At 44.6% G+C, this 9,706-nt stretch overlaps 1 long non-coding RNA gene across 1 annotated transcript in view; it reads left to right on the top strand.

The window, feature by feature from the left end:
* Positions 1-3,526: 3,526 nt before the first annotated feature.
* LOC131381533 (uncharacterized) overlaps positions 3,527-9,706 on the top strand; it is a 63,267-nt gene continuing 57,087 nt past the window's right edge. The window contains exon 1 of the long non-coding RNA XR_009210347.1: positions 3,527-3,895. This is a non-coding gene — a long non-coding RNA (uncharacterized LOC131381533). The remainder of the gene's footprint in view (positions 3,896-9,706) is intronic.

Below are 9,706 nucleotides of genomic sequence, written 5' to 3'. Positions count from 1 at the left end.
GATGTTTGGATGGGACTTGAAGGAGGAGCCATTCAAAGACAGAGGTAAGATCACTGGAACTTTCAAAGGTGACAGATTATGAGTCCAGAGTACGTGGACTGTTTTTGGAGAATGACCAGTGGTATAGTACATTTGGAACCTTAAAGGTATTTGGGGAAATACATTGATGAATCACATGTGAAGGGCATCTTGGGGACAGAATATGGAGGGCTATGAGTGCCACATCAGAAATTCAGAATATGATTTTATGAGTGCAGGAGGACAGACTGAACTTTGGAGTGTCCTACACACTAATCAGTTCAGATCCCCCATTATTTTCCCAAACATGCCTGGCCTTGCCTGTTTCAGGGCTTCAGTCTTCCTCATCTCCTCTGCCTGGAACAGTATTCTTGTATTTCTGCTCATGAATTTCCACCCATTTCTGTATCATCTGCTGATTCCATGCGTGGAGTTCTCCTGAAGTGCTTCTGCCTCCATGAACATGCATGTGTGTGTGTGTGTGTGTGTGTGTGTGTGTGTGAATGCCTTTTGCTTCCTGATGTGATTGAAAGCAGATACAGGGAGTAAAAAACACAATCACAATCAGAGATTCCCCAACATTTCTAGTCTGCTAATGGCACCCTTGATTGTTTTCACAAACTCATTCTGTTTTCTTGCCTTGTTTGAAATATATTCCCAGTGATTTGTAATATTTTTCATGAGCAGTAGAATAGTCACCTGTTCAGCCTGCCATCTTGAACTCATAACGAAAGTTCTTTAAATAGCTTGGAATCACCATTCTACTTTTCTCCCTCACATCACATTTTTCTAAAAAGGACAAAAGTCTTCACCTAACATACAATTAAGACAATACCATTTTTTTTTCCCTTTCAATGTAGTGAGGTGACATTTCACAAAAACCACAAAAAAAATTCAACTGTCCATTGACCTTCCTTGTCCTTCTCTCCCCAGGAAATTCCACAGTAAAAAAGACAGAAAGCTACTCTCACTCTTTCTTTCTGTGGTTCAGGACCACTTTCTTCAATTTGTTGCTGTTGATACACAGAACCTGGTACATGGGAGAGGTCCTTGTTGAATGAGTGACTACAGGAATTTGTCACTGAGCCCTGAATGTGAGATAGTGTTGGTGATAGGGAAAGTCTCTTGCTCACCTTTGTACTAGTGAGTTGGGATTGTATTGGTGATTGAATGTTGGAACTCTTAGTATTTATCCTGCAGCTAATCTAAGGAGGCTGGTGATATTGCAACTGCAGATACTGCAGTACCACCAAAGACAGAGTAGCACCACCATGCACTATCCCAGTTAATAGATCCTGTGGGACAACAGCCTATTTATAGCCTATTTATAATGAAGTCAGCTATGAAAAACATAAAAATAAAAATACTCTCTGAATCAAGTAGCAGGAGCAGACTTTCAAGACAAGATGCTCTTTCAGTTGCTTCTGCTTTATTTGTTTGAAGATGCAACATTAATAATGACCATTTATTTGCTACCTACTATATACTACACACTGGGGTATATGCTTTGCATGGGTTATTGTATTTCAATCCCACCAAAAATTTAGGAAGTAGATACTGCAATTGTTTCCGTTGTTATAGACATGGATATCAAAATGTGGAGAGTTTAAATGGCTGGTCAAAGTCATGCGTCAAGTATCACAAGGAACAGGATCTCAGCCTCAGGTATTCTAACATGAGAGTTTGAGTTCTTTTTTTTTTTTTTTTTACAATCAATTGTATGTCTTTTATTTTTGTTTATTTATTTTTATTTTTTGAGACAGAGTCTCCCTCTGCTTGAGTGTGGTGTAGTGTGATCACTGCTCACTGCAGTCTTGATCTCCTGGGCTCTAGCGGTCCTCCCACCTTGGCCTCCCAAAGTTCTGGGATTACAGGAGTGAGCCACTGTGCCTGGCTGGTATGTCTTTTTAAAATTACAATTATTCTTGAGTGTTTTGTCTTTTAGGGTTTTTTTTTTTTTCAACCACACTGCGGCCTTCTCCTCTCCAGTACCTCCTGCTCGCCCACACTGTTTCTAGCTGGACCTTCCCATAGGCCGTGCTCTCAGGTCTACCAGATTTGTAAGTCTTCAAAGAGGCTGAAACTAGGATCAAGGTGAAGTTAGGGTAAGTGAAGTAGCGAAGTCTGGCTACACAAACTCTTTCCCTTTTCCTCCTCTCTTTCACATGACCTCAAATTATAGAAAAAAACCTGCCTTCCATTGTGGTCTCTTAAAGTCAGGAGCTACATCTACATTCCATCGGTTTTCTGCTGATAAATCAACTCGGGAGAGCTGGTTGCCTTTAAGCCTTCCCAGGGCTCAAACCAGTGCTCCACCTTTAGAAGATAATAGGGATATTTCAGTTGTTAAGCAGAGCTGTTCATCCAAATGCTTCTAAGTCCATCAGCTCTTAGAAAACCAAAACTTCTCCGTTGTAGAAGGCAGGTCGGGCTTAATAAAGACAGAGAGAAAAAAGGAAAACTGAAACTCTATCTCAGGTCCTTCTTGTCTCTCTTCCTCCGCTCTTTCTTCTGGCTGACATGTCTTCCCAAACTGCCTTGTCTACCAGAGGGTTGGTAGGTGGAGAGCAGAGGCTCAGGTTAGAAGCAAAGAAAATATTCTGGACAGGTAGAAACAAAAATGCCATCAAAATGTGTAGAGAATGTCCCCACGATCTAGATTGCCAAGCACATAATAGATGGGCAGCCTACCTAAATGCCAGTGCTGGGGCAGGGCTACCTGGCACTAACCAAGGACACACTCTGAACACAGATGTGGTTCATCACCCTGGGAGGTGTACTCCCCAACGCCAAAGGGAGGGTACAAGAAGCAGATTTGGGCTCCTGCTTACGTCAGCTGAAACACCACCCAGAGGCCAGGCAGGGTGAGGTAGGCGGAGAACCATGCAGGATTATTCCAACCTTCAGTGGGGGGTGCCTGCTGGCATCCGCTGCATCGCTGTCTTTGAGGAAATTGCCCTCTGTGGAAAATTACCCTCCAATTTCATCATCCGTAAAATACCAATTTTGGATTGCTAGCACAAAATTTGATACAAAGGTGACCACCACCGTCACTTCCTTTCTTTCACCTTTTCTGGGTCAGCCTGAGGGTTGTCGAAGGTTCTGCCAGAGACTGTTGTCTCCCCAGCTTCCCTCATCCTTGCCCAAGATCGGGTGGCGGTCTCCGACCTCTCTCCAATCTGCCAGTTTTCATGGAAGCCCACTCCTCGCTCCCGTTTCCCTGGGACAGCGGGAGACCCTTCTCGTCAGCCCAGACCCTTCGGGGACCCTGAGCACCCTGCCCGCCCCTCCTGCCCGCCCGGGCTCGGCCTCGGCTCCCTGTGGGCCAGACAGACGGCGAGGCCCGGCCACCTACCTTCTCCTGGGCCCTGCTAAACTTCTTCTGCACCTGCTTGGCGAAGAGGCCGGCCGCGCCGCCTGCCTTGCCCTCTGCCATCCTGCCAGCTCCCTGGGGGCCGCCGCCCTGGCCCCGCGCCCTGTGGTTTTCTGAGGCCCCCGAGGAGGAAGTGCGGGCTCCCGGCTCCCGGCATGCCTCGCTTCCGGCCCCAGCCCTGAGCCACCTCAGGCCGCCCCCGGCCAGCCCTGAGCCCGCCCTCGGCCCACCACTGTCAGCCGGAGCAGGCCGGCTCGGAGGGGCGGGGACGGGGCCTGCCCTCAGGCAGCGCTCGCTCGAGGCCAGCTTCCGAGCTCCAACCCCTGCCCGAAGCCTCCGCCTCACTGAACCGGGTCCTCAGCGGTGGGGCCCAGACTCATTCGCTCCGGAAAGCCAGTTCCCATCACGCTGAGCACTGCAAAGCAACTGCCACCGCAGGGTAGAAAATGACGCGGGTTCCACTCAGCGAGAGGACCTACCGTATCGAAAACACACTTAGGTTCTGTGAGTATGCATGCGAAGCCGCCATGGAAACTGCCTTTCTTGCTCCAGGTTGCGGTGTAGGCTCTGAGCCTGGAACTGGTAGGGATAGAGTGCAGAAAGGGGCGAGAGTTTGAGTTCTTAACCACTGGCCCCCATGCCACCCCTGTGCTGCTCAAGGTACCACCCAAAGGCTCAGGGTCAGAATTGCTTAAGCTGTATATTCCATGGACTCTTTGCAGACCTGTTGGAGCTGAGACCCAAGTATCTAAGTTTTTAATGTTAGAGGAACAAGTGAATCGTATTCTCACCAAAGATTTGGAGCCATGGCCTTACCTCTTGAGAGCCCAGGATAAGGGGAATCATCGACCTGGACACATCTTGCAGCCAGGGAAGAGAGGTTTCCTTGCAGCCAGGGAACAGAACAGCACAGCTCTTTATGTCATGGGCAGGAGGATGGGCTGGGAGCTCCAGGTAGGAGCTTCTCTGCCAACAGTAAAGACTTCCCTGATTCCTAACCCAGGAATCTGGTGATGCCCCAGTTCTAGGTGGCAGAGGCTCAGATGACTACAATCTTCTGGACTGCCCTCTATTTAAGTCATATGTGGTCTGGAAACAACTTTCTAGGCAAAAGCCAATGCTGAGGGGTCTGGCCTGCAGCCCTCCCAGGCCTCTCGTCTTTGAAAGTGGTGGCTCCATATCTCACTTCTGGCACATCCTGCAGCACCTTCAGAGAGAAGTCTTTGTGGGCTGTGCTTCTTTCCCAGCAGTGAGAGGTGGATGTGGAGGTGCTTCTAGTCACAGCCTGGCTCACTGTGGCTGCCTGAGGCATGGTGTGCTCACTGCATCCAGGGTGGCAGCTGAGAGTCATTGGCATCCACAAGTAGACAGTGAACTTAAAAAGGCAAGCTTGGTCTGGTTTTTCCACTGAACTTCCCCTTTGGGAAAATTAATCTTTCACATCAATCAAGATTCTTTAACAGCTTTTAATGTCCTAATCACTCTTAGGTCTTTTTCTGACCTCCACCTTGTGGGCTTTATCAAGCTTATTAGGGCCTTTGGAAATGTCTTTTTCTCCCCCTTCAACTTAAAACCTCAAGATTAGCCTCCAGATCTTCTGCTTTTTGAAATTCCGTTCAATACAGAAAATATTTAGAGAATACCATGCCAGACTCTTATTAAGATACAGATCTTGTCACAAGAGCAATCATGTTCTAACTGAGAATGGGCAAAATCTCTGAAACCATGAGCTAGATTAGAAGAATAAGCAAAGAATTGCAGGAAAACAGATGAGGCATTTATTTTATTAAGAGAGGGTTCTTAGTGAGTTGTCATCCCAATTGCATGAGACATCATTTTAGATAGCATTTAATGTTAGCTTTGTGTCATATTGCCACTTCCCTTACTGCACGCATTTTCCAGAAACCTAGAATGCTCCCTTTAGGTTGTAAAATTAACAGAATGAAGATAATACAGCCAGACTGTGGACTACTTCAAGGCAGTTACTGTGCCTTACTCCTTGTCCTATTCCTGGACTAAATTCAGAGCTTCAAGGTATCAGACAAGTGAATGAAGAAGTGAGGATGGAATGCTTCCTATGATCATAAATGACCCTTAATATTTGCAGTATATTTTCCAAGTTTCAGAATCTTATCACATACTCTAGCATGTTTTATTCTTGTACATATTCTGTGAATAAGAAAGTGAGGTATCATTTTTATAATCAAATTCAACAGTCAAGAAGTCTGATATTTACTGGGGCTTTCACCAGCCTAAGTGCAGAGACCTGGAAGAGGCCAGGTTGGGACTTGATCTCTGATCTGCCTGTCTTTTGATTCTACACAGATTCCCCTATATCACCCGAGGAATTAGAGTTGAGTACTATTATTACTATAACTGAATATTTTTCATGGATTATTAATCTTTTTTCCTGAGTTGCAATTCATGGATTATTAGTCTTTTTACTATTTGTGATAATTAGCATATGGTAAAAGCAAAAGAATGTTCAGACAAAATGAGTTCACTTGATTCTAATGTTTGATTTAAGAATTTATGTTTGGTAAGTGAGGATGTTCATTTTGTTGGACTTTTCAGAGCCAATAGGCATGGCTGATCATATTAACACCCTCCCCTCCTGACTTCCTGCTTATCACAGGCTACTGTCATACTCCTTTGTCACTGTGGTTTCTGCACTTCAGGATTCTTCTCTGAGTCCTTCTCTTTTTTATCTAAAATGTGGTTCTGCTCAGGTCTTGATCTTCAGCCCCTTCTCTATGCCCTTTCCCTATTCCATTTCATCCAACTCTCTTGGCTTATTTACACTGATAAGCCCATAGAGTCTCAATTTTTATCTCTAGTGTGAACTTTAGTCTGTCATATCCAAATGCTTACTTGGAATCTCACAGACCTTCTTATTTCATTCAATAAGTATGCACTCATTACTTACTACATATTTGGTACTCTTCCAGGCATTGAGAATACAGCAAGGAAAAGACTTAAGGTAACTTATCCATCCCTAACTTATTAAAGTGGAACTTCATTCTTCATCTGTGAAACCTGTTCTCTGGTTTGTCTTAACTTAATAAATGAAGCGCCATTCATCCAGTGTTCTAGATGAAAGCCTGGGAGTTGCCACAATTCTTTCATTTCTTTGACTTCTCAAATCCAGCCCATCAACAAGTCCTGTCAGTCCTAATCTCAACATTACTCTCAAGTTCTTCCCCTTCTCTCCATGTCTGTTGCAACCACAACTAGTCCACAAAGATCACCATTGTCTCTTATCCAGATGACGGCAATTGTCTCCTGACTTCCTGTCTTGGTGCTTCTGTCGCTTTTGCACACCATAGGAAGAGTGACCTTGCAGTATATCACTGGACCACACCATTCCCTGATGAAAACCACTGATGCCTTTTCTTCGTATTTGGGAAACAATTCAAACTGTTAGCATGGCCTACCCATATGTCTTCTGGGCAATCTGACTCCTGGGTGCATCTCCAAACTCATCTAACATAATTCCTTCATCATCTACCACCTCCCAGTCACATTAGTCTGCATACTGGTCCTTGAATACACCAAAGCTCTTTCACATTTCAGAGTCTTCCCATACACCATTCCCTCTGCCTGGAATATCCTTTTTTCTTCTGTTTGTTGCTTGGTTCTTTTTCAACCTTTGAGCTGAGCTTAATGATCTCCTCAGAGAGGGCTTCTTTGATTGTTCTTTTTCTTCTGTTCCAATACTTTATTCTTTATAGAATTTAGCACAACTCATGATCATTTTACTGATATTTGTGGTTTAGATTTTTGAAAATATCTTTTTCTACTCAAATATAAGCCCATTACAGGTAGACCTTGTGTTATCTTGTTCACCGGTTTTATGCCTAGTGATTAATCCAATGCCTGATATGTAGCAGGCCCACAATAAACACTTCTTGATTGAATAAATGATTATTTTGCCACATGAAAGACTAACGACTGAGACTTTTGCTTAAATTTCATCAAATATTTTAAGGCAACTTATTGATTTTTTTTGAGGAAAACATAAATAATAACTTGGCTCAGTGATATTTTTAATAGTCATGAAATAATCACAGAAAAGTCTTCATCTAAGGATACAGTCAATAAGTGTTAATATTGTCTCTCTTCCAGACCAGGGTGTCATATAAAGAGATGTTTAGGGAGCTACTTTATATGGTTTCTGAGATTGCACGTAATGACATTTATCATTTGCCCATGCAGATGTGATTTAATCTTAGTCAGTGATCCTTTGTCAGTCCCTCCTCTGTGCAAAATTCCACAGGCAAAAGTTGGGTATATGAGTCTTGGAGGAGCATCCAACCTGCAGAAAGGGACCACGACGATTTCAGACCTAACTCAAGGGAGACGATGAGAATGTGGCAGTCTTTGGTACAGATATGGAAACATATATATGTTTTGAAAACACAGAAAAAAGAGATTGAATTTTCCCCTAGGAAAAGAGGGACAGTAGTGGCATTTCTGTTGTGTCATGGGGATGAAATAATATCAGGATGAGAAAAGGGGAGAAGGGAAACCAAAAGAAGCCGGCTGCACTGGCATCCACGTCACAGATTGAGAAGTGTGTTCCGTATCTTTTCCAACTCCATAATCCTGTGAGCCAATAGTACAGGGATTTCTAATGTTTTGTGATTTTTTTGTTGTCTGTTTACTTGTTTTTACCAAGGGAATTAAAAATCAGAGGATCAGTGAGTTTTCCTAAGGACACTTGACTCCCAGCAGTGAGAGGTCTTCAATCACGGCTTGTGGATCTAGGCTTCTGAACCTAGCTTTGTGCTAGCCTGTCCCATGCAGATGTTGAATTAAACGGGTGGCCTCAGATCCCCCTTCACTTTTCTACTCCCTCCCACCAGTCTGAGAAACACCCTGTGATGATTCATTTCCTCGCAGAATATGGGTCCCAAATAGCCAATAGTGTCACCTGTCAACAAATTTCCCAAACTTTAAGGTGCAAGGTTTTAACTTTTTAAACATTCTCAAAATCAGGGAAAATGTCTACAACTCCCACATGCTGGGCCTGCTCAGATTACAGAATGTAGTGTGGACTCTGCAGTAACTGGTTATTTCACAAAGCCATGGGCTTCTGGTCACCTTCCCTTCCGGAGTGCTGTGTACACTGCCAGAACCCTTTCTCTGGAATGGAATCATTTAAGGCTGTTGAAGGCTTCTCTCTCCTAACTGGCTGGTAACCAAATGTTGGCAAGATGACAGCCGTCTAATGCAGTGCCCAGAGTCTCAGAGAGGAGAGGTAGGAGCAAGGATAACATCTAAGGCTGCTCATTATTGCAAGCACCTAGTATTGAAGGAGGCCATCACTTGGATCTGCAACTAATGCTTTTTGTTGCAACATATTGTGCTGGCGCTAGGAGGAGGCTGGCACTAGGCGAGACAGCATAACGATAAGGTGGATGCCAAGCGCTTCTGTGAAGATGAGACAGATCCCCGTTTCATAGCACTGTCTTAATAAAAGAACCTCAAGAGCCCGCCCCTCCTCAATATACACATTCTGTTCCATGTATTATTCTAATCCTCACTCAAACCACCCAACCACCTTGTACATATGTACACACACCCACTTCCCACTAAACTTCCTGATGGCAAGAGCAAGGACTAGAGAGGGCAAGGACATTCAGGGCCTGCTAATATAAATGTAACTATCTAATAGATCAATTCCAGAAAGATAACGGGGCACAGGCTTTGAGAGGCTGAGAAGAATTAAATTTCCTTGTCTAACAGAAGATCTGGCACTTTCTTTCTCTTGTCTGCTAAAAAAGTCTGTGCATTAGCACCCCAGGTTCTCAGAGAATTCGCCAGCAGAGAGACATCAGGTGGACACTGGAGAAGGTCAGACCTGTGACCAATGAGTTATGGGCACCCAAGAGATGGCTGGGATTTGACTTTACATCACTGCCTCCTCTGCTAGTGTGACTGCATCCTTCCATCATCAAAACTCTCATTTAACCTTGGCCTTGAATTCAGGTCAGCTACATGCAATGGTGTGTGTTAGTGGTGCTCTGCGGAAGTAGATCCCTGCAGTGGTGCTGAGGAAAGACTAATGTACATGATTCTGAGGCAAGCTGGGGGATGGAGAAACCAGCAAGATCAAAAATAAAGAGGAAGAAGAGGCCATGAGAGCCTGGGCATCCAATGCTCTTGACTCAGAAAACCATAAAAGCCTTGGAGAAGATTCCAGTGCTCCACAGAGCTCTGGGGTCCCAAGGTTGAGATGTAGGCTGAAGGGAGGGGGCTGAGGAAGCTGTGCAATCCATGTGCAAGAAACTGGACACAACGCCAAGCCCAGCT

Source organism: Hylobates moloch, unplaced genomic scaffold (genome assembly GCF_009828535.3).
Source record: "Hylobates moloch isolate HMO894 unplaced genomic scaffold, HMol_V3 SCAFFOLD_16, whole genome shotgun sequence".
NCBI classification, from domain to species: Eukaryota; Metazoa; Chordata; class Mammalia; order Primates; family Hylobatidae; genus Hylobates; species Hylobates moloch.
Note: the sequence above shows the minus strand (reverse complement) of the source record. Positions and strands in the feature narration are given on the sequence as shown.